Here is a 27,026-nt window from a genome sequence, read left to right as displayed (position 1 = left end):
TCATGACATTTTCGGGTTATCCAACAAACCTTTGAAAAAGAAAGAAAATGAAGAATAAAGAGCATTCTAACTTCGTTTTATTTTTGTAATAATTCAGAATTATTTTTATCGAAGTTATTGTCAGTTACAACACAAATTAAAAAAAAAAAAAATAGAAATCACAAATAAACATTTTGATTTGTGTTGGCAAATGACATCTTGCTCTTTACAAAATTAAATGAACGTACCCCCGAAATGCATTGTACCGTCGTAATGGGAGACAAACCTTTTTTGGGCATCCTAAAAAGATTGTTGCAACAGTTACAAATATTTTAAAACAAAATAAAGCTAACAAACTCATTTGTTGAAGCAAAGGACGTTTTTCTACTCACAAAAGCTAATGGACGTCACAATTCCCTAGCTGGATAACGTCAACATTCATCTTAGACATGGCCCTTCATAACAACTTTCCTTGCTAAGCACAATATGCCGCAATGTAACCATTCAATAGAAAAAGTAAGTGCTACTTGAGGGTAAGAGCGCAAGTAAAGCAAGCAACATGAACCACACTGGCAGGCGACAGGTCAGACACACAGTTGCTGTGGCATTATTTCTTAACGGCATGGTAAACCACGGACCGACAGGCCGGACAAGCAGCGAAGTAAAAGAACAATAACGAAATCACAAAGATTCCAGCCGGCAAACGCAAAAGACCGACACTGGCGGCTTTTTTGAAAAAGAAATAATTTTTTTGTTTTGCTTTTTGGTGGTGTTGAGAAGCGGGAAAGGACAATAGAAACGAATGGATACAAGAAAACAATAACGAGTGTAGAAGCAACTCTAAAGAAGAAGATACAAATACAACTAAGAAAAATTAAACATCTTAAGAAGATAATTGAAAAAGAAATTAAAGGTGCAGCCAAACAATATCAGTGGTAATTGAATCAACAAGGATATAGTGGCTCCTTTCACAAGGAAATACTCCTTAACTAAAGTTGAAAAAACTCAATCAAAAGAAATACAATAAATGCTGTGCAGTTTTTCTTTTGTTGTCTAAGTGTTAGTGTTCAATACAAGGATATTGCAGTTTTTATCTAGCACGTGAGAGGTGTGATGTGTTCTTATCATTGGTTGTGAGTGCTGGAGTCATTAACCTTTAGCAAGTACGAAGACCTGCAAAACAAAACGAGTAAATAAAAACACGTGCTTTAAAAAAAGAAATTAAAAACAAGTTGTGTGGATAGTAAACTGGTCTTTACGTCTGTGTGTGTGGTATAATTTAATAGAAAAATCACTTCTTTTTTTACTAATTAAAGTATTATCAAAATTCCAGCACTGTGTTAAACGAATCCTTTCAAAACAATTGTGCAAACAATTCCATACAATCAACAACTTTCATTGAATTAAAAAAAAAAAACAAAGAAAAACAAGTCAACAGAACAACTTGTGAATAAAACAACGGAACAAGGATATGAACTTTTCAAAAACTTGAAGTTTAAGTATTCTTTTCTTTATCCTTTATCCTGATATTGACCGTTCAACAAAGCACATCCAATTAGCCAAGAAGTTTCTAACACAACTAAAGCAAAACCCAGGAAAACATTGACGCACAAGAAATTTAAACTGAGTTCTGCCACAGCATTGAGATTTCTGATTTACTTCTGAGGTGAGTAGTGTTCGTATTTTTTCAAGTTGAAATTTTGTGTGTTTGAGTGAAAAAACGTGCATTACAAATTTAATACGGACACGGTTTATAACTGACAATGATTAAATGCAATTCCGTTTCTTGACTTTTGTCCTCAAAAGTATGATGATGAATGTTCTTTGCTGTTATTTTGTGTTGACAATGTCTGAAGGATAATAAAACACCATGATAACACTCATAACTTGAAGATTATTATCTTCAAGGAATTGTGTAAAATTTCACAGGCAACTTTCATAAACATGTTTGTGTGGCACAGAGAAATATATACACGACCGGGACGAACTTTTGATCATTCCGCAATAAACTTAAACCTTCGAAAATGAAACCAATACTTTCAAAACGTATACGGAAACGACAACTTTTCTGGAAAGTTTATCATCTACCACAAGGCATTGAAATCGCTTTAAAAATATAACTAGTAAAAAAGTATAAGTGAACTGATCGACTTGCCGACAGCTAAATGACCTCAGGCTTTAGTTTTGCAAAAAATAATAACGGGAATGTTAGACTTGTACTACATACCGCTCGTTTGAAATGTGAACTTTTTTGAGTAAATGAGCGAATATGAACTATACACCTGACAGACCCAACTGAATATACATATCAGTTCCGATATTTTTCAACATTCAGAGTGTATAGATACATGTGTAGAATCTAGTTTCAGTTACAAGTTGATATTGATATTGTTCCAAACAAGTATAGTGTGAGTTGGTATAGACAGAAAATGAGTAACATATTTGTTTACATCTGGTTTCACAAACTGATATAATGTAAGTATTTACTGTATGTACCCCAAACTAAATAGACATTGAAATAGAAAAATTCCCACAGAGCTGAATTTTGGTGGACATGTAGGATTTGTCGTTACAAGTAAGGTCCTAAAAATCTCTATCAATCACATGCGTGCAAAGAAAGTTGTTCATGGTCAAAGGTCATATTTTCCTTTTATTGAAAATTTTGCCTTTTAGGCGAAAATAATTTTTTTAGTATTAGTATACATTTTTTAATCGAGCTTTATGATCTATATTTTTAGTTTTTTTTATACATCTCAAAAACTGTCTTACCAAAAAATGACTAAAGACAAAGACCGTAAAATTCTCTAAAAGATATCGCGATCCCAAAAGTCACATAATAATGATATCGACAAATAAATCACCTACAACACATTTGACCCGAAAGTCAGGATACATTAACCGGGTTAGACCTGGTTCTACTGGAACAATTACTACAAATCAAAGATATGAATTTCGAATTTCTTCAGAATCATACAATGGACCAATAACAAATTCTGCGTGATGAAAACCAATAGGAATAACAAAATAGTTAAATTTGTAATGAATGGTTTATTAAGTTTGTCATTCTGTTCTTAACTCATCGAAATAATTTAAGATCGTAGAAAATATAAATATTCTTGATCAGCTTTCTTTTACACTGATATAGCCATGCCTGTCCGTCTGTGAAAATCACTTAAATAACCGAAGTATGTAGGTGCCCAGCAAACCAAATGTCGGATGTCCGCATATCGGAGCCATTTCAGAAACAAAAGCGTACAGATTTCCTTCCGTTTTCTTCCCTTCGAATATGCTAATGTTTTTCTTCTGATTTCGGTACGAATTCGGATCGATATATCGGAAACAAACTACCCTTCGAATAACAACCAACCTTTTGTATATATCTATGAAGCAATATTTTAGTTGGTTTTCGAAAAACAAACCCAGCAAAATGTTCGATGCCATTCAATCATGGGTGCAAGTGATCAGGCATGCCATCTTTTTAGCATATTCATCGATGAATTTTATATGAGAGTGGACCCCAGAAGACGCTATTCATTTTTGGATCCAAAGCATGTCATTAACACCAATGCTTTGACATGTCATTTTCACCATTGCTTTGACATGTCATTTCCACCAATGCTCTGGCATGTAATTTTCACCAAACCTTTGCAATGACATTATCATTACGACGAGAGTTTTAACAACGTTGGCTGTGATTTCGAGTCTCGGACAAGATAAAGCCTATTGTAAATAATAATTCTTATATATTTAAGAAAATGTGTAAAAATCAAAACACAAAATTCATCTATATTGGATAGATGGGATGGGTTCAAATGCAGATGAAAATATGGAATCTTTCACGACTTCCTTTGCATGGGTTCAAATGCTGATGAAAAGATCGGATCATTCACGACTTCCTTTGCATTGGTTCAAATGCTAATGAAAAGATGTCAAAGATGTCATTCAGTCATGGGTGAAAGTTATCTGGCATGGCATCTTTTTAGCATCTTCATCGATGAATTTTATATGAGCGTGGACCCCAAAAGATGCTATTCATTTTATGATCCAAAGCATGTCATTTACACCAATGTTTTGACATGTCATTTTCACCAATGCTTTGGCTTTGGAAATGACATACCACCAATGCTGATGAAAAGATCAGATCACTACTCCCTTTGCATTGACTCAAATGCTGATGAAAATATCGGATCCTTCACGACTTGCTTTGCATTTGTTCAAATGATAATGAAAAGATCGGATCTTCCACGACTTCATTTGAACCAATGCAAAATATGCCATGAAATCACGTCATCGTATGGAAGCCCTTCCTTCAAATTTTGCTGGGATACACATGTATCCCCTAAATAAAACAAATGACTGAAAATTTTATTTTTTATGAAATTTTCCATAGAACAATTCTCATAAGCCTGTGACACCTATAGTATCTGTAGTATTTGGAAAATATCTGTAGTACAACAGACCAAAAAACCAAATCACACTGAGCACATCCGTTGTCAATAGTGTAGCAACAACGTTTGTGCTCGAATCGAGCACGCCGTGGTCAATTCGACAATGAGATTTTGGCAACGATTTCGACCACAAACGTGGTCGAATTGAGCACGGATGTTGTCAGATTGACACGCGGATCTACTAAAACCGTTGCTGCTACAGATGTTGTTGTAGCAACGCAAATATGTTCGTTCGGGCATTATTTCAGTTATATGGTTCCGCTTTCTCTGTATCCAGACTCAAACCTGGACGGGTTCGTCCATAAAGAATCAGAAAACGGTGAGTGGGTTAGCAGGACAGCTAAACAAATGCATGTGTTGGATATTGTGTCATCAATTCGAGCCCAATAGGAATTAAGGCGGCTGCATCGTCCAGATCTTAACTGACCTAAAACCACTGGCGTTCTTCTGCTGTGATAGATGGTCCCAGAGTACGACATTCACACTGTACCTTTGTACTGTCTGCGCAACCACATCAGTGTGAATGCTATTCAAGCCCGGCCCTTCTCTTCTCCAGATTATAAAGTTCTCTCCTGACGTTCCTGAGTGGGGGAAGCCTCTCCACTATATTGTGACAGGAATACTTACGGCGCACAGTGTGAAATATGGGATGTAGGTTACTAAAATTTTCCATAAATGTTTCTCATATTTGTGGATCGTATTTGGATAAAAATGGGCCACATATACATAGACCCGCGGTTTCCTATAGTCCCCACGTATCGGTGGCGACCGCTTTTACATGTTAGGCTCATTTTTGGAGTTTCAGTGGATGGAGAACATCTGTACAAAATATTGTAAGTATCTGTTCGCGTTTTGGTATAGTCCCCATTGAGCGGTACGGGCCGATGTAACATATTTTGAAGGTTCCAAGCACATCTACCAACCTTTATGTTTGTATTTTGAAATTCGTTTATTATACGTAGGTAGAAAATCACTTTGGAAAATATTAGCAAGGTAGGTTGTCGTTTTGTATTCGTTGAATAGAAAATTTTCTATGAAAATTAAAATCAAAAAAATATATTTTGGAGATTTTTTATTTTTAGTATAGTGTCATTGATATGACATATATTTTACAAATTGGACGTTTCGATTAAGGACATGTTTATCTTATAACTGCAAATGAGTTTATCACCTAAAAGCATCTGTTATAGCTTTGCTTTGTTTTAGGTACTTTACGATGTCCTGCAAAAACTGTCCAAATTTGACAATTTTTATACCCTCAGCCTTTAGGATAAAGAGGGTATTTACACTTTGATACGACCAAAAATGTGCCTCATCGAAATAATGGTTTTAGACCCCAAGTATGTTTGTACGATATCCGTCTCAGACAATTTTGAGTAGATCTAGCAATGTCCGTCCGTCTGTCTGTCTGTCTGTCGGTCTGTCTGGATGGCTGGTGCGCACGATAACTCTCGAACGGATCAATCGATTCAGTTCAAATTTTGGGTATCGAAATATTTTGTCCATATTCGATTTAAGTTCGAAGATGGGCCATATAGGTCCACTCCTTCAGGTACCTCCCCCACAAATGTTCAAAAATTGTCGCAAAACTTGTACGCACGATAACTCTTGCAGGGAATAACCGATTTGGTCCATACTTTGCACATCGTGTAATTTCTACCAAACATAGATGAGGTTCCAATATGGACTCAATCGGTCTACTCCTTCTGGTACCTCCCACACAAAATTTAGGAAAAGTTCAGTGTAGGACCTGGTCTCGAATCGCTTTGATTTTTGTTTACGCAAGTTGTATTCGCTGTCCTCTATACGACGCTGTAAGTTTCATTAGGGGCTAGTCCATACTTCCTGAGAAAATAGCCTGAAAGTTACAAAAAACCCTATGACACCGTGTGTAGTGGTTGGAGCGCAAGATAACTCTCGAACGGATCTGCCGATTCGGTCCAAAATTTGGCTTTCGTAATATTTTGTCCAAACTTAGTTCAAGTTCAAAGATGGATTATATCGGTCCACTCCTTTCGGTACCTCCCTCACAAAAGTTCGAAAATGTTCGGAAAATTTGTGCGTACGATAACTCTTGAAGGGAGTAACCGATTTGGTCCATACTTTGCACATTATGAAATTTCTACCAGACTTAGATGAGGTTTCAATATGGACTCAATCGGTAAACTCCTTCGAGTACCTCCCACACAAAATTTCGGAAAAGTTCAGTTTAGGACCTGCTCTCAAATCGCCTTGGTTTTTGTTGTAACATCTTGTATTCACTGTCCCCTATACGAAGGTACAAGTTTCCTCAGGGGCAAGTCCATACTTCCTGAAAAAAATAGCCTGAAAGTTGAAAAACAAACCCTATGACACCATGTTTATGGTGGAAGCGCAAGATAATTCTCGAACGGGAATGCCATTTACGGCCAAAATTTGGCCTTCGTAATATTGTTTCCAAACTTAGTTTAAGTTCGTAGTTAAGCCATATCGGTCCACTCCTTCAGGTACCTACACAAAAGTTCAAAAATATTCGTAAAAACTGTGCGCACGATAGCTCTTGATGGGAGTGACCGATTTGGTAATACTTTACACATTCTCGTAATGTCTACCAGATATAGATCAGGTTCGAATATGGACTATATTTGTCCACTCCATCCCGTACCTCCCACACAAGATTTTTGATAAGTTTACTTTAAGTCCTGCTATTGAATCACTTTGATTTTTGTTGAAGCAACTTACATTCGCTGCCTCAATCACGATGGTAAAAGTTGTTTCAGGGGCAAGTTCATACTTCTTGAGAAAACAGCCCGTAGGGTGTAAAAACTCCCTATGACACCCCCATGGTCTATGTCAGTCCATTCCTTTAAGTACCTTTTCCTCAAAATTTTTGAACTTTAATCCTAATCAACATTTTTGTCGGTTCATACGACCAAAATGTTGAAACCCCCTAAATACATAAGTTTTTTTTTGTGAAAAAAGTGTTTCAATTTGCACAGGCTGAGGGTATATCTCTGTCGGCTCAGCTGACTGATACTTTCTTACTTGTTTCTTATAATGTGAATGAAACTAGCTTGAATAGTCTTCAAACTATAAAAATCAACATTTTGTTGTAAAGCCTTTACCTAATTAACTGCGTGTGCGTTCAAAAATACAAAAACAAAATACATGTATTTCAAATTGAAAACAAAAACAAATACATGTTTTTTGTTTTTGTTTTTTGAACGGACACTCAACACGCAGTTAATTAGGTAAAGGCTTAATGCTGAACCAATTTTGTCATAAACGAAACCAACAATGACGTCTAATGCCGGTCCTTCTATCAAATTTTCAAAAATATAGATATATGAATATTCCAATGACTTTTTGAAAAAGTCGGCATATCTCTCAAACCTGCGCGAACCTGCAGCAATTTTTTGGTTTGCCCAAAGAAAAATATCCTACCTCGCAGAAAATGTGCGATTTATACTGCAAATAATTTAAAAATTGTCAAGAATTATAACAGCGATAAAAAAACTGTAGGCCACTAATTTACCATTTATTTGTATCACTCTATTACTTAAGCAAAGCTAGAAGCAATTTTTAAGGAAAATAAATATTGTAAAACAAAGAGCAAATCGCAAAAGTGAATATGAGGCATTTGTCATGGGATACTTAGCAATGGAATTCATTAAGAATAGCATTAATTCTATGTATTTTAATTTTTGAGTAATGTTCCACTAAAGTTCCCATATTTCGCACTGCGCGGCGGTATCACTCAAGCAGTTACAGCTTCGACAAAGTCACATTGTGTTGATGCACCGGTAAAATCTTCGTCTCCTCGTGAAGATGGTCTCATACGGTCATGAGTAGCTACCCTGTTGTCCAAGCCAGCCTGATAAACTCATTGATCTAGGGGTTCTCGCTTATACCTTTGAACCTCATGAATAAATCTCCTGACGTACCCGGGTAGGGGTAGCCTGTCCATTAGGTCATGGCAATGATGCTCACGTCGGCAGCACCCAACTTCGACAACATCCTGTTGTGGTGATGTATTAGTAAAATCTTTGTCTCCTTATGAAGATGGTCCACTGGCACTTTGTTGCCGTCCTCACGGCGGCATTCTGACAGGTTTGAAAATTCTTCCACTGCGTTAATTATAGAGGAATAGCTAAATTAAGAGCTACACCTAAATTATTTGAAAAGCTTTTAACAGAAGTAATCACTTTTAAGGTTTTGCCTATCATCTGCCCCTATCAACATGGCTTTCGTAGTAGTGTATCCACATCAACAAATCTTATCAACTACACTTCAAATGTAATAAACGGTTTTGTTCGTGGTAAACAGACTGATATGATTTATACAGATTTTGGAAAGGCGTTTGATAGGGTAAACCATACGGTCATGAGTAGCTACCCTGTTGTCCCAGCCAGCCTGATAAACTCATTGATCTAGGGGTTCTCGCTTATACCTTTAAACCTCATGAATAAATCTCCTGACGTACCCGGGTAGGGGTAGCCTGTCCATTAGATCATGGCAGGGATGCTCACATCGGCAGCACCCAACATTGACAACATCCTGTTGCGGTGATGCATTAGTAAAATCTTTGTCTCCTTATGAAGATGGTCCACTGGCACCCTGTTGCAATCCTCACGGCGGCATTCTGACAGGTTTGAAAATTCTTCCACTGCGCTAATTATAGAGGAATAGCTAAATTAAGAGCTACACCTAAATTATTTGAAAAGCTTTTAACAGAAGTAATCGACTTTAGTAACTCATTGTTGTGCTGGATTCTTATCTTCTTATCTGCTTGGCAGGTATCAGGTTATTTCATTTCAAAACTCTTTACCGAAATCAATTAGAGTACTATCTGGCGTTCCTCAAGGTTGTCACCTTGGTCCTATACTGTCCTAGTTATTTGTGAATGATTTGCCTTCTTCAATCCATAACACTATGCAACACTGAAAATGCAAACAACTATTAGTATGAATTTTTTGAAAGTAAATATTTTGACTACAAAAAACCTAGTAGTGTTTCGTCCTGTCAGATCCAGTTCGGAATTCATGGCCTCATCTAAACCGGGCTAAATCTACACTTTTTTGAATTTATGAGGCCTTTATCTCAGAAACGAATAGGAATTTGGCCTTGCTGTCTTTAGCAATATTGTAGCCCTAAACTAGTAGAACTTATCTTTTGAAAACACCACATAAGAAAAACTCCATCTAGGGCATCAAAGTCTATAAAATATAGACAATTTTATATAATGAAATTCTGGTCAGTAAACTATTGGGAGCTGAACCAAATAACCTTTTGGAAAAATCTTCTAAATAAAGTTCTCAACAATTCTTTGGAACATTCTGAAACTCTAAAATGCTTACTTCATGTTGTTTCAGCGGTATTTTGCATCATATCTTTTACAACACGTATTTCAAACACAGTTCACACCAACAGTTTATTCTCGCATTTCGGATTTCACTACTTTATTGACATTTTTATTAAATCATCGTCCAAAAATGTACTGAAAACAACGGCATAGAGGCATTTCACAACAATGACATGTTCTGAAGAGTTGTGTATTACATTTCAGGGAATATTTTTCCAAAAAGAAAATATTCAGAAAAAATTAACGGTTTTGGAGATACGGTGCGAAATGTATAAAAATTTTGGCATTTATGTGTATATTTTGAAATTTGAGGCAATAAATGTAGTTTTTCGAGTTCATTATTTCTCCAAATATTTTATTATTGTCCTTATTTACTAATTTACTTCAGAGGTCAGAAGAAGATTCGCATTGCTTTCATAGATATAGCCCCGAATTTCTTTAGAAACTCAATATTTAACCATGTTTAGATGGGACCATAAAATCCGACCTGGATCTGGCAGAACAAAACCCAACTAGGGGTTATTGTCGTTTGGGTCTGTACTTTCAAAAAATCCTGAGTTTGAATTGTTTGCACAAGATCACCTTAAAAATGTTGCCCAGTGTAATTCTAGAATACTTATGTATGCTGATGATATTAAGATATTCTTAACTCATAAGTCACCAACTGAAGCAAAATTACTCCAAATTTATTTTGACTCACTATCCAAATAGTGCAACATTAATAATATGGACCTTAAATTCAAGAAATGTAAGCATATGTGTTTCTCTAGAAGATCTCCATTGAGTATTCAATATAATCTTAGTGGTTCAATGCTGGTGACAGTCGATTCATTTGGACTTTTAATGGATACAAAATTAAATTTCAATAACCATATTACAACTATGGTGAATAAGGCATATGGTGTCGTAGGTTTCATTAAACGTTGGGCTAAGGAGTTCTCAGATCCTTATGTTACTAAACAGCTATTTACTGATTTAGTTAGACCTATATTGGAATATTGTTCCGTATTGCGGGATCCATATTAGGCAATTTATAGTGACAAAATTGAATCGGTACAGAAACAATTTTTACTCTCCGCCCTTAGGAATTTGAATTGGAATGGTAATTTTGGACTGACCTCGTGCACTAGCAGATTAAAACTAATCAGATTACCAACATTAAAAAGTCCACGATCAATGCTTAATTCAATTATGGTCTACAAAATATTAAATGGAGATGTACCATCAGACTTCCTTGTTGCATCAGTTAAAATAAATGTTCCATTTAGTCCTTCTAGATTCTTCAAATTTCTGTATACTAACATCAATCGTACTAACTATTCGTCTAGTGAACCTATTAGCAAAATGTGTTCTGATTTTAACTCCGTTTATTGTAACATTGCACCATAGGTAATATTAACAGGCTTTTAGGCAAAAGTCAATTTTTGCACTTTTAATAATGCGAGTTTTCTAATTTAATTCAGAGAAAGAACATGTCAAATTATATGCATGTGCAATTTGTTTTCAAAAATATTCAAAACTCGCGGTATAATTCGAAGTTAAAATCAATATTTCGAAAACAAAATAAAAAATATATTAAAACACAGAACAGAATTTAAACACAATTTGTAAGAGTTTGGTAATAATCAAATACATAGATATAATATTCAGTGAAAGAAGTTGAATGTGTGTACAAATATAAAGAAAAATTCTTTGGGAACACAAATTTTGTTCGTTATAAACGTAGTTTCTTATAACCGATTTTCGAATTCTACTGTGTAATTTTTTGTTTTGGCTTACTTTAGAATATAAAGCATTAAAAATGTATAAATAGCCCATAAGTCCGCCGCTATTAATTTTTGCCTCAAAAATAGGCGAAATTACCTATAGTGCATTGACTTTTGCATGAATATTGAAGTTATAAAGTCGAATATAATTTCTTATTTAAATGAATGATTTTATTTATTGTAATTAGCTATAATATTGTCTAACTGGCTAAAGAACTTTCTGTAGCTGGTATTCCCCCTACACATATTGCCCCCACCATGATTCGGGTTATGGTGTGTACGCGATCCCTACTATGTGGGGTGGTCGCCCCTCGGTCGGTAGGGGCGGGTAAGTGTGGCGTTGGGAACGTTCGATAAATATTTGCTTGCCACAGTGGCTCCGCGTAGTTTACGACAGGCCGACAAGAAGGTATCTTTTTCAGCGCCCCAAGTTCTACGGCCTGGGATTTCAGGACCTTGTTCCTACTTCGGATCTTGTCGCAAATAGCTGTTTTTTTGCGGACTACTTAAGCATGCTTTTGATTATACATATCCTTATGTCCTCATTTTCCGTATTTCATGCGACATAATAAAAGATAATATAGCACCTTTATGTTTGGACAAGCAGATAATAGTTCCTTTGAAATTTCATTTGCGGTAACAAATGGAGGGGTTAGGCATTAACGTTGTTGTTGTATTTCGTGGTCTTCACAAATGCGGTCATTTAAATTAATTTAATACTACATTGAGCATACAACTTACATCTACGTTTATAGTCGCCAGGAATTCTAAAATAGTGCGCATTTGAGCTCCCGATCAGTTTTTAGCACAAGAGACAGCTTCTCATTTTTTAAATTATAACAGCTTTTATTTTAAATTTATTTTTACAACGATTACAATTCTTTTCGGGTGAATATTGTGAAATGACTGGTTTTGGGCGTCGAAAACGGCAAAGTGCGAAAATGGGTTTAAATAAAAATTTTTCGCCTTAGAGGCGTGCCTTGAATATTTATGGATTTAAAAACCACGGGAATGATACTTTTTTCTCTGCATTTCTATCAATTTGTTTGAGGGTGTCATATTGTATTTGATGGTATGGTATTCTATAATAAATTTATTAATTAATTATCATAAATTGAATAATCTCAAATTTATATTAAAAATATTATACCCGTGCTCCTTTTGTCATTACCGTGGTTAGAAAATACCCACGGTAATGATGGAAACGTAACTATTCTTGGATTTAAATGTGCAAATCTTAACATTTGTCAAATATTAACTAATTTAATACAAACTAAAAGAATTAACATACCTATACCTATACCATCAATTTGGAAATTATAATATAAATAAGGGAAAAAATACTCACCGCGGGAATGAAACATTTCAGGAATATGTACAGAAACACTAAACACTTCAACAGTTCTGGAACAACTGACTATATTTTTCACTTCTGTCGATTATCTTTAAAACTAACGGGAATTTTCGTTACATTGACAGATTTCATATAAACAAAAACCCGGTTTAAAGTATTTTTTCTTAAACACATACGCCCACGGGAATGACAAAAAAAATAGGGACACAACTAAAATGTCTCAAAATCATAATTTGAAAAATAAAATTATATTTATGAAATTAAAAAAGACTTTGTTCATTCTTTAAGAATAACTCGGCGTACTTCATTTATATAAATTGTTTTGAAATATTAATTAATATCAGTGTTTTTTGAGCACAAATAGACTGGGGACACGCCAAGGTAATGAGTATTTGCACCTTGCCACCAATTTTTTTAAAATAAATATGTAGAATAGATTATTTTAATTTTCAAGCCTCGTTTGAGGACATTTAGTTTTACTTATTCCATTTCTAATGCGGCCCATACATTTACTGCCAAACTGCTGCTGCCGATGAACCCTTTGTGTACGTGTGAGATTGAGTAGTGTGTGGCATTCCTTCAATCCACATTCCACAAATGATAAATTGTCCTCCAAAACACGGTTTTTAGTTGAAGTTTGTTAATTTCCTCACAAACAATATTTATTATTTTCAATAATTGTTATACGCTACACCACTATGTGGGGAGGGTATTATAAGTTGGTTTTGGCTAAAAAGTTTGTAGCGCATCGAAATAATGGTCATTGACCCATACTTATATATACCAAAATGAATGTCTCGACGAGCTGAGTCGATCTGTGTGTCCGCCCATCTGTCCATCTAAACCTTGTAATCGCGCTACAGGGCGCAATTTTCATCGGATGGTCACCAAATTTTGGGTATTGTTGAGGGTCCCGGAGGGGAAGAAGCCTATTGATTTGGGTGATGGTCGGATAATATTCAGGGGTCGGAATGGGAAAAAAAACTTATTTGGAGAAAAAGCCAACGTTTTATTTCAAAGCCAATGTCTCTGTTTCTTTAAGGGGTACATATATCAAAAGCAAAACCTGATTTTTTTATAATCACTCTACAGGTCGCAATTTTGATCGGATCGTCACAATTTTTTTGGGAGTTGATGCGGGTCCCACAGAGGAGGAAGCCTATTAAGTTTGCTGATGGTCGGATAATGTTCAGGAGTCGGAATAAGCAAAAAGCTTATGTGGAGAAAAGTCAACGTTTTTTATTATACGATTATCTCCGCTTCTGGTAGGAGTATACAAAAAGGAAAGCCTGTCAATGGAAAAAGAAAAGATCTCCTTTATATTGATGCAAAATATGTGCACGTAAGTGAGCAAACAACCGAGATATCACGAAAGTCAGTAATATATCAATTTTTTCAATTTGTTGAAATCACGCTATAAGTTGCAATTTTAATCGGATGGTCACGAAATTTTGGTTGCTTATGGAGGTCCCAGAGAGAAAGAGGCATATTATGTTTGGTGGTAGTCGGATTATATTCCCTAAAAGAAATATTTACCAGTGAAACTATAGCCTTTGCTCACTTGTTTTTTGATTACTTCGAAAATAAATAAAATTCATCGGATTGATTTCTATCCTGCAAAAAATATTCACACATACATTGATCAATGTTCAAAATTTACTAATACTATTACAAATGCATGCCCACAGTGTATGGGCCGCATAAGAATTTAATTTTTATACCCTACACCACTGTGTGGTAAGGGGTATTATGTGTTAGTGCATTTGTATGTAACATACAAAAGGAAGCGAGATAGACCCATAGTTCCTTCTAGGGATATACATAGAATCACTTTCTGAGTCGATTTATGCATGTCCGTCCGTCCGTCCTTTCGCAACATACAGGTCGCATTTGTTGACCGATTTCGCTGAAACTTGGGGAATACCATTTTTTTAGCCGTCGGAAGATCAAGTTCGAAGATGGGCTATATCGGTCCAAGTTTTGGTATAGCCCCCATATAACGGTACCTCCCGATATAAGGTATTTTGAGGATCTTAGCCGCATATGTTGCCCAAACTAGCTGAAATTTTACATTTGAGGTTCCCAATGGCCGCGAAATTGCTCCACTAAAAATTGTCAAGATAGGTCCACGGTTCGGTATAGTCCCCATATAACGATACCTCCCGATTTAAGGTATTTTATGGATCTTAGCCACATTTTTTGCCCAAACTAGCTGAAATTTTACATTTGAGGTTCTCAATGGCCGCGAAATTGCTACACTAAAAATTGTCAAGATAGGTCCACGGTTCGGTATAGTCCCCATATAACGATACCTCCCGATTTAAGGTTTTTTAGGGATCTTAGCCACATTTTTTGCTTGAACTAGCTGAAATTTTACATACAGTGGCGGCCATATAATTAAGAACGACATCGTATTGAATAATATTTGCCTTGCTACATTCCAAATATTTGAATATTTATATGGAACAAAATTTGTAAATAAAGTACACGGTAAGCACTTTCAAATAAAGCCAAAACATGTTTTAATTCCCCCTCATTTATACGAAATATACCAAGATTTATTAAAATAGTTATAAATCGACCTGGCCACATAATTAAGAACGATATAAGTAAAGGTTACCTAAACGTAATTTTCATGCACAATATGTGAATATATCGTTATTTATTTTAGACATCGGTTACTTTGATCCATTTCTGGTATCAAACGTCCTTCAATGGTACATGTTATTGAGTCTAAGTTTGATAATTAGGGCATACCTAACGTTTTCCAAAATATGCCCATAATTTGCCGAATTTATTTTATTTTTGGGATCTAAGGCTACAGTTTTGGCTTCCTCTCATTCCCTCGATGACGCTCTGAACGATACCCTGTGATTGTCGTTCCATAATCGGTGCTTGTTTACCCTTAGATTGGTTTTTATCCCACTTCTTTTAGTCCTTTACGAGGGAATTGTCTGGAAAATAGTTTCGTAAGAGCCATTTCCACCTTATAAAGCGGTAGAATTTTTGTCTACAGGTAGTAGGCAGTAAATGAAACAATAATATACCATCTATACAAAAATTGGAAGAATTCCACACCGAATATAACATTTATTAACATAATGTTTTTAATGCTCGAATTCCACAATAATTTTGTGTCTGTACATCAGACATTAGTTTATATAAAAATTTTATTTTCATCCATAAAAATTACTGATTTGACTGGTTTTGATATTAATATGAGCTTCGTTGATTAAAAAGTCTTACATAATTATGCCTACCACACCCCCAAGGACATTGTGCAATGAAGGCTTTCAAAATATTAAACCTTTCATTTTTGTTCGGTGTACCGTTAGGCTAATTTTTTGTACAAAACGAAATTTTTTTTATTTCATGTCAATTTATAACGTGGAAATGGCTCATTCGAAATTATTTCCCAGACAATTCCCTCGTAAAGGACTCAAAGAAGTGGGGTAAAAACCAATTTAAGGGCAAATAAGCGCGGATTATGGAACGACAATCACAGGGTATAGTTTGGAGCGTCATCGAGGGGATGAGAGGAAGCCAAATCTGTGGCTTTAGATCCTAAAAATAAGTTCGTCGAATTATGGGCAAATTTTTGAAAACGTTATGTATGCCCTAATGATCAAACATAGACTCAATAATATGTACCATTGAAGGACATTTGACACCAAAAATGAATGAACGATTTCTAAAATACATAACGATATATTCACATATTGTGTATGAAAATTACCTTAAAGTAACCTTTACTTATATCGTTCTTAATTATGTGGCCAGGTCGATTTATAACCATTTTAATAAATCGTGGTTTCTTTCGTATAAATGAGGGGAAGTGACAACATGTTTTGGCTTTATTTTAAAGAGCTTACCCTGTACTTTATTTACAAATTTTGTTCCATATAAATATTCAAATATTTGAAATGTAGCAAGTCAAATACTTTTTTATACGTTGTCGTTCTTAAGTATATGGCCGCCACTGTATGTGGTTCCTAGTGTCCACGAAATTTCGCCACTTAAAATTGTTAAGATAGGTCCATGTTTACATATTTCGACTGGTGTAGGGTATTACATGGTCGGCCCCGCCCGACTTTGGTCTTTTCCTACTGGTTTTTCGATATTTTTAACCCTAAATGTATAGGGACACAGAAACAATTGAAGCTTGTCATAATTTGAACACTGAAAACAAAACATATCAAAATTGGTTTGGTATAAGATGGTCACCAACGGAAAAACCCCAAAACCAGCTGTCAGCTCTGCCATACCTTTTTATTATACCATGCCCAGGGTTTCGGAGTCGAGCCATTTTTCCTTCGACTCCGACTCCAGGCCAGTTTTTTGTCACGACTCCGACTCCGGAGTCGACTCCGAGGGCAATTTCCTATACCACTAAAAATTAATGAAATTTGCAAAATTTTTCAACTTTTCCTATACTAGGACCCTGTATGCTTAGCTGTTCTTTTCTCTAAGACAATTTGTAATGCAATGCGATGTAAAATTGATGTTCCGTATTGAATCTGCTGTATCTTATATCAAAAAGAACAACAACAACAGATAGAATTTAGAAAGTTTCAGTAGATTTTGCCGAAATATATGTACGAGTATACCCTCAGATTATCAATTTAAAACAAAAACAAGTAGAACTGACGAGTTTGATTAAATTTTTTTTTGTACGGACGCACAGAGGGGAAACGTAGGCATAAAGTTGCTCAAAACTCGAAATATGAAAATAGTTTTTTTTTATGAAAAAATGTTGATAAACGGCAACCAGACTCTTTTCTAAATTTGCTATAACCATCCTCGACTTTGTAAGATTAAGCAATCCAATGCAGCAGTCGATTGAACTCAGCCTTACTGAAAACAAAAAGTAAATTTTCGAAAACTAAGAAATTAAGTGAACATTAAAATGACATTATTTTCGCGAAAATTTATATTTTTCAAGATTTATTGTTTTTGTACAGTCTCCGAATAAGATTAGCATTTAAATTCAGATTGATTTTAAATCGTTGCTCTTTAATAATGGTGATACATATCCTCTTTATGAAAATTTTTTATGATAATTTTTAAGATTACTACAATTTCAATAGTGAAAAAGTCTATTTCCCCGTCGTTTCCCGACCATAGTTTCTTCTAATGTTTTATGCGATTGAGCCTCAAATATCAGATTCAATCATAAAAAATTGCGCATATTTGCGCCATTCCGAAAAAATCTAATTTTTCTCAACTAAAATATGAAATATTTTTATATGGAATTGAAAGGTTTACTGACACTAAATTTTGCTCCGCGTTATGACCGGGGCTCTAATTTATCAGACTAATCCAACACCTATCAAATATGTTTGCATTATTCAGAAACATTCACGGCTTTTCTCATGTGAATTGAGAAAAATTTAATTTAAGTAAATTTCAAAAAATAAAATTTGGAATGAATTATATGTATGGTAACATGGGGCGCCTTCGCCACCGGGGCGGCTCCGCCAGCGCCGATTTTCTCGCAAAATATAAGTGTTAGAAAAAATCCGTTAAAGGCAAAATTGTGAGTTTAATGAAGGGTTAATGTTAGAAATTTGTCATGTTTAATTTAACTTCTTTATTCCATAGATATACCACACTATAATGTGAAGTTAAAATCAAGTATTATCCTAAACGTTTCTTGTTTTAGTTATATTATGATTTTTGTACCTAAATTCAAGGCACCTACTTCATTTAACCGCTAGAATCGGTTACTTTTTGTGAATTTTAAAATCATTTTTGATTATTCAATAGACAACATGTTCGTTTTTAGCATAATGTTGATATTTAAGGAAGAAGTATGGTGAATTACAGTTTTAGAGTCCGTTGGAGAATGTTCAATATCGATGGCGAAGCTGCCCCATGGGTGGGGAGGTTTCGCCACTTTCTAGACATTTTGTAAATTCTCAAAAATAATATTTTAAAAACAACATTATAAACATTTATATATCAAAACTTATAGTCAAGATATGCTAATATTTGTACCAAAAATAATATTTAAAAAAATTTGAACGGTGTCGGTATGAGAACATATTGAACAAAAACGTGGCGAAGGCGCCCCATGTTACCATACATGGGACTATATATATATCTGTACTGATTTGTTTGAAAATTGGCTCAATGTTTTTTAAGGCTAGTTCAGGTTCCATGTGTCAAATTTCAGTGATTTTGGTGCATTTTTATTTCATATCAGATGCGAATATATATGGAAGCTGCATCCAAATCTGGACCGATTTTCCTTGTGCAGAAGATATGCTTTGTGCAAAATATTATATTAATCGAAGTATAAATGAGCTTTCTAGGACTTTTGATCAACTTTTATCACAAATTTCCTCTCTATGGGACGGGTCACATATCTTTTTCGTTTTATTTTGTCGAAATATGAAGATGGGTATGCCAACAGTAATTTGTTACTTACAGATTTTACGAAAGCGAAATTTTGACTTCTACAGTTCCCATTTTTTTAAATGCATATTTTTTAATTCGTTTCGCTTAAATACACGATTATTATGTTCTTAATGATCCCACAAAAACATATGCTGATCGGTTTATTCGTTTTCGAGCTTCAGTGGTCACCGCAAACTGCTTTAGTAAAAACAGTGTTTCGTAGGTGGCCATTTGTCAGAAAACAGAGCAATATTTTTCAAAAAACAAAAAAAAAAAAATTCTGAAAGTAGCTCAAGGTATTATAAATCAGATGAAAACAATATTTTTTGGAAAAAAATGGTAGATTACTTGTAAAAATTCATGAAAAATTTAATTTTTCGTGCACAATAAGTGACCATAACCCCTTAATTGTGGACAAAATAAACTTATAATACTTTTTCCACATTATATTGTGAAGTATAAATATGTGAGATCTAAAACTAGTATTCCAGAGTGTATATAAGTTTTGTGATAAATGTGATGGTATATTAAGAAATCGATTCATATTGAAAGATGCAATTATAATTCTATTGTCATGGAACATTACTAAATATAATAAATCCTTTGCTTACAAGTTTACTCATAGATTTCCTATAAAATGAATAAACGATTTATCAAAATGTTAATAAAGGTAATCTCTCTATCATAAAAAAATAAAAACTCTTTTGATAAATGTAGAAAAAAACATTTTGCCCGGAGTCGGAGTCGAGCTTTTTTTCACGACTCCAGACTCCGACTCCGACTCCAGCAAAATTTGCTAGACTCCGACTCCAGACTCCGACTCCGACTCCGAAGAACTGACCATGCCTCCACCATAAAATATCTAATATTAAATTAATTTAATTAATTAAAATGGAAAAACTAGTTTTCTTTCCTGCCCACAATTTCAGGTGGATACCGCATGCCTAAATACCGAAAAATCAGCAGGCGCCATTATATTGGAGTTACTCCCAAACGTGGACCTACATATGTACATACGTTGACAATTTGTTGGTGGAGATTTTTATACCCTCCACCATAATAAGGAGGGTATAATTAAAGTTGTTATTCCGCTTGTAACACATATACATACATATATTCTTGATCAGGGTAAAATTCTAAGTCAATATAACCATGTCCGTCTGTTGAAATCAAGCTACAGCTCGTAAATTTTAATTGGTTTGTAATTTGGTTTGGGAGTTTCTGTTACTCCTAGAATGTTTGGTATTACATTTGGTCCACGTTTTGATATAGCCCCCATAGAACAGTACCACCCGATTTTCTGTATTTTGAAGGTTGTGGCCTCAATATTCCTCCACGTCTTCATATTGTCTCCATAGAAGGGTAGCTCCCGATTTTCGGTATTTTGAAGTTAGTGGCTTTAATATTCTACCTAACTGGCTGAAATTTGGTATTTAGTCTTCATTGTTGATCCATTTCACCCCCTAAATATTTCACGATTCTCACCAGGAACTATAGGTATCTATTTTGGTTTGAAACTGACTTCCACTCAAAATTTTGTGACGATCGGTCCATAATTGGGGCCTGGAGTTTGATTAGAGTATTTAATGGACGGACGGACACACATAGCAAAATCGTTTTATCTCGTCGAGATATGAATTTTGGTGTACCAAATGGGGGTCTACGACGGATATTTCGCTGTGTTACATGAATTTCCTTTCCACATAAAAACAAATAAAATCACAATAAAAAATGGCAAAAAACATGTAGCTAAAATGACTAAAATATCGAAAATCTGGAGGAACCGTTATATTGCAAAAATATAGCTTTCTAGCTTAATTATTGCGGACCTTAGAGTGATTACAACAGACGAACATGTGTAGATTGACTCAGAATTTGCCCTCAATAAGAAAATATATACTTTATATGGTCGCATATGATTATTTCAATGCATTTTAAACGGGAAAGCAAACTTAATATACCCTCGAAAATATATTGGAGGGTATAAAAATGAATAGCATTATCGTAGGCGACCAACGAAGTTTTGGAGGTTTCTAAGTTACATTTATAGGCGTTTGTCGGCAGGTATCACAAACTGTGGTCTTAATTATTCCACTGACAGACAAAGTTAACACAAAACTAAATTGTAAATCGTAACGAAGATTACTGAAAACTTATTTTACGAAAGATATATGAAGAAGTAGCTCTAAACATTGTGTCATTTCATGACCCTTTTCACAGAAAGTCAAACCTATTATGACCTTTGGTTCATTGTTTTATGACTAGACAGCGGATTTTTATGCAACCTCTATTTTTCGTCCGATTCATGTCAAATTTTGGGACTGGACATATTTTTGGCTTCTGAATAAATTGCAATTGAAACATATGACATATGCGAAATTATGCAAAATGCATACATTTTTGCATATGCAAAATTTATGTATTTTACATATTTTCTTATTCAACAATTATTTCAATAATAGGTACCAAAATATTTGTATGTAAAATTTTTCTGTTTAAAATTCTTTTCAGACAAGTCATTAAAATAGAGAAATGTATAATACAGCCTCAACCTTAAAAACAGCGGATATCGGGAGGTACCTTTATATGAGGGGTATATGAAGACGTGGACCTATACTGACAAATTTCAGGTGGAAAGCTTTATACCCCCAAGAAAGACTTAATACAAAATTCCAGCCATTTCGGAGGGATATTGATGTCACAACCTTCAAAATGCCAGAATTCCGGAGGTACCATTTTATGGGGGCTATATGAAGACGTGGACCTATATCGAGAAATTTCAGGTGAAAAGCTTTATACCCCCAAGGAAGGTTTAGTACCAAATTTCAGTCATTTCGAAGGGATATTGAGGCAACAACTTTCAAAATACCGAAAATCGGGAGGTACCGTTCTACGAGGGCTAATGAAGACGTGGACCTATACTGAAAAATTTCAGTTGGAAAGTTTTATACTCCCAACGAAGACTTTATACAAAATGTCAGTGATTTAAGTGTGATGTTGAGGTCACAACCCTCAAAATATCGGAAATCGGGAGGTACCGTTCTATGGAGGCTATATGAAGACGTGGGTCAATGCGGACAAATTGCAGGTGTAACGTTTCACACGGCTAACGAAGACTTAATTCCACATTTCAGCCATTTCGGTGGGATTTTTAGACCACAAATCCTTGAATATATTTTTGCATATGGTTTTGCTTGTGCTCATTTTAAGCAAACATGTCCAAATATGTACGATATACAAAAATTTCTAGACCTAATTCGATTTTTTTTTTGTGATAAAACGAGTTTCTGTCTAATCAGATTTTCTCTACGACCATCCTAACCATATATGCATTTGCATAGGATTCCGCTGTCTAGTCATGACTTGCCTACGAAAAAATTACATCATTGTAAATTACAAGTAATATATTCGATTATAATTTCAAAACAATCTCCGAACGCCCTTAAACTGGACTTAAGCGAAAATTTTGAACTTTTTTCAGTGAGGTCCTCGAAGATGTATGAAGCATAGACTGGCCCACAAAAGCACATAATACTGCTGTAAACAGGACAACATGGAGTACGTGGGGTAAACACTTCAAAACTATCATCGTAAAACTGCACTTTATCAAAAGTTTTGGAAGGTTGTAACGGAGATACCTGAAGCTGTTCTCCGACATAGACCTGCTTGGAACTTGATATGCCTTTGGAAGAGATTTTACGATGTGCAGAGTTTAGGATAAATCGAATACTCAATACCTAAGTTCTCGTCTTCATCAATCATTGTAGTTGGTGCCGATAGGGTTTTTTAGGGCTTTCGGTTAATTTTCTCAGGAAGAATGGGTTTGGCCCCGAAAAAAATGTTGAAAAGGTGCCGCGTATCTTGCGGTCTTTTGCCACATGCTGAGCAGATGTTTTGCATGGTGTCATCAAGCCTTGTCATAGGAATTTAGACGGATGCACAAACCTGAGCGTAGTTGAGCCAAAACTACACTGGTTTGACGTTGCAGCTGACGCATCTCAGTTGCGATAGATGTGGATGTCCTCCAATCAAACACCATTTTGCATGGCATCTCTCAGGTGCTATTGAACATTGTCAACAACGATGCAGATTACCTAAAGGTCATAACTGGTGACGAATCATGGGTGTTTGGCTATGGCATTGAAACCAAAGCCCAATCATCCCAATGGAAACGTCCAGAAGAGCCAAGACCGAAAAAAGCACACCAAGTTGGGTCAAATGTCATTTCCTTCGAGAATTATCATGAACACAATTTTTCTGAACATTTTTGAACCTTTGTGGGGAGGTACCTGAAGGATTGGACCGATATGACTTATCTTCGATTTTAAACTAAGTTTGGACAATATATTACTAAGACCAAATTTTGGACATAATCGGCAGATCTTGCGACCCCACCCACTATACACGGTGTCATAGGGGTTTTTTGCAATTTCTAGGCTATTTTCTCAGGAAGTATGGACTTGCCCTTGTGAAATTTGTATCGTCGTACGGGGGCAAAGAATACAAGTTGCTACAACAAAAACCAAAGCGATTCGAGGGCAGGTCCTAAACAGACTCTAGGTCTATATCCAGTTCCAGGAAATTGGCTGCTTTGATGGGATGTAACCACAGATCCATTGGAGTTAGATGAGTAAGTTTGGCTGGGCAGTTGAAAAGGTGTTTTGTGTCGAGCGCGCCCACGCAGGCATATGGGGCAGATGTCTTGCACGGCACGGTCGATTTCCGCCCAATAAGAATTTAGGCAACTGCAATATCCCGAGCGAAGTTAAGCCAAAACTACTCTAGTTTGTCGTGGCAGCTGACGCTCTTCAGCTGCGATAAATGGGGGATGTATTTCGAGGACTTTATTCACACTATATTTGCTTAGCAACTATAGTCCGTGTGAATACTATTTAAACCTGCTTGATATGCCTGTTGATCTAGGGGTTCTCTCCTATATTGTTGGACCTCCCTCTCTAGAGCATGAATATCCTTCCTGATATGCCTGAATGTGTCGGGCCTAGCCAGCAGCAATTCAATTCAGCAAATTTCAGCAATTTCGGTTAAATAATGTGGCTAACCTTCAAAATACCGAAATTCGGCAAGTAGCGTTCTACTATATCAAAATGTCGATCTATCCCGACAAATTTCTGGCGGAAAATGTTCAGACTCAAAGAAGACTAAATACCATGTTTTCGATATTTCGGTAAGATAATGTGGCTAAAACCTAAAAAACAAAAGGTACGCTTCTATGGGGGATAAGGGAAGACGTCGACCTATTCTGATAATTCTCTTCTGGAATATTTTATAACCCCATGGAAGACTAAACAATAAATTTCAGTAATTCCGGTGGGATATTGTCGTTTAGAATTGCGAAAATCGGGAGGTACCGTTCTATGGGGGCTATACCGACGAATTTCATTTCGACGAATTTCATTTCGACGAATTTCATATAAAATTTCTACCATTTCGGTGGCTTGTTGTGGCCACAACCATCAAAATACATAAAATCGGAAGGTATCGTTCCATGCGGGCTATATAAAGTCGTAGACTACTGCGGACAAATTTCTGGGGGAAATTTTATACCACCAACGAAGACTAAATGCCCAATTTCATCCATTTCGGTGGAATATTGTAGCCACAACCTTCAAAATACCGAAAATCGGGAGTTACCACTCTATGGGGGCAACACGAAGGCGTGAACTTATATCTATCAACTTAAGGTGGAATATTGAGGCCACAATCTTCAAAATACCGAAAATTGGGATGTACCGTTCTATGGGGGCTATATGAAGGCGTAAACCCATACCAACAAATTAAGAGGGGAAAGTTGAAACCACCCAACGAAGAGTAAATACCAAATTTCAGTCATTTCGATGGGGGCCATATTAAGTCGTAAAGTTGTACCGAAAAATTTCTGGGGGAAAGACCAAATACCAAATTTCAGTCATTTTCGGAGGAATGTTGAGGCCACACCTTTCAAAATACCGAAAATCGGGAGGTACCGTTTTATGGGGGTTATGGGGCGTGGGCCCATACCGACAAATAAGCATGGGAAAGTTGGCAGTCCCAACGATGATTAAATACCAAATTCTAGACATTTAGATGGATTATTGTGGCAATACCTTCAAAATACCGCAAATCGGGAGGTACCGTTCGTTCTATAGGTGCTATATGAAGGCGTGAACCTCTACCTACAAATTTCTGTGGAGAAGTTTTATACCCCCAACGAAGACTAAATACCAAATTTCAGCCATTTTGGTTGAATATTGAGGTCACAACCCTCAAAATACCGAAAATCGGGAGGTATTGTTCTATTGAGGCTATATGAAGGCGTGGACCCATACCGACAAATAAATAGGGAAAAGTTGGAAACTCCCATCGAAGACTGAATACCAAATTTCAGGCATTTCGATTGATGATTGTGGCTATAACCTTCAAAATACCGAAAATCGGGAGGTACCGTTCTATGGGGGCTATAAGAAGTCGTAAACCTATACCGACAAAATTCTGGGGGAAAGCTTTCTACCCACAGTGAAGACTAAGTACCCAATTTCAGTCATTTCGGTGTAATAATGAAGCTAAAGCCTTCAAAATACCGAAAATCGGGTGGTACCGTTCTATGGGGCTATATCATAACGTGGACCGATATAGCCCATTTGCAATAGCAAACATCCTAAGAGTAACTGAATCTTCTGCACCAAATTACAAAGCTCTATCTTTAAAATTGCGAGCTGTATCTTGATTTCAACAGACGGACATGGTTATATCGACTTCGAATTTTACCCTGATCAAGAATATATATAATTTATAGGGTCTTCGACGAATATTTCGATGTGTTACAAACGGAATGAGAAATTTAATTATACCTTCCATATTATGGTGCAGGGTATAAAATATATAGAAACATCGTTGAACGCTTCTTAGTTGTGAAATAAAACACATCCTCCTTAAAGTTGAAATCATCAGCGGGAAATCGGCATCTGGAATCAAATGATTATATAATGTAATAAATAGATATATCCATATTTCAAATATGTATTTATGTTAATGAAAAAATATATTGATGTAATAACCAATATTAAATGCGAATTCTTCTTTCTACAATAAAAAATTTCCATTTACCTTTTTGATACAAGAAAACACAAAGAAAACACATAAGAAAACACAAAACACTGATTTATTCACACACTTTAGGTCTTTACTCAACAATTGTATGGAAAAAATCGCAACAACAACGCGAAACACATGCGTTTGGCATACACACCGCCAAAGCAATAACAAATTTTTTACCCTCCCGTCTTCGCTTCTGCGTCTTCTATAACATCAAACACACAGCCGCGAGAGCCCTGTTGCTACTCTCTTCGACAAAAATCCTCTCTCCACCCATAAAAATGTGTTCTTCCAAAAAAAAAAAAAAAAAAAAAAGAATATGTTGGTACCCAAACAAATATAATTCAGATATGCTGCAAACATATATTTGTTTGGACCCAAACATATATTTGCGTGGATGCTAGACAGACGGACGGACGGAAGGACATGCATAGGACGACTCAGAATTTTACCCTAATCTACATACTCGTATAGGGTCTTAAATGATTATTTCAATGCGTTAAAAACGGAAAAACAAACTTAATATACCCTAAATACTGAATCTAAAAACAGGTCATTTTCCTATATTTCTTATACTTTTGAGAATCCATACAAAAATAAGCACGTTTGTGTGTCTATAAAATCATGATAAAATGAATTAATATTTT

General features: G+C 35.6%; 1 protein-coding gene across 2 annotated transcripts in view; it reads left to right on the top strand.

The window, feature by feature from the left end:
- The first annotated feature begins 662 nt into the window (after positions 1 to 662).
- Positions 663 to 27,026, top strand: part of DCX-EMAP (Doublecortin-domain-containing echinoderm-microtubule-associated protein) — a 701,411-nt gene continuing 675,047 nt past the window's right edge. Inside the window, exons 1-2 of one of the 2 annotated variants that reach the window (XM_073982508.1) lie at positions 663 to 914; positions 1,313 to 1,645. The gene's annotated coding sequence lies outside the window, so the exon portion shown is untranslated. Of the gene's footprint in view, positions 915 to 1,312; positions 1,646 to 27,026 lie in introns of those variants that run through there. The other variant, XM_073982507.1, reaches the window with a different exon arrangement.

Source organism: Musca autumnalis, unplaced genomic scaffold, assembly GCF_047663935.1.
Source record: "Musca autumnalis isolate F117 unplaced genomic scaffold, ASM4766393v1 scaffold_4, whole genome shotgun sequence".
In the NCBI taxonomy this organism is placed as follows: Eukaryota; Metazoa; Arthropoda; class Insecta; order Diptera; family Muscidae; genus Musca; species Musca autumnalis.
The sequence above is the reverse complement of the archived record's forward strand: the minus strand, read 5'-3'. Positions and strand labels throughout refer to the sequence as shown.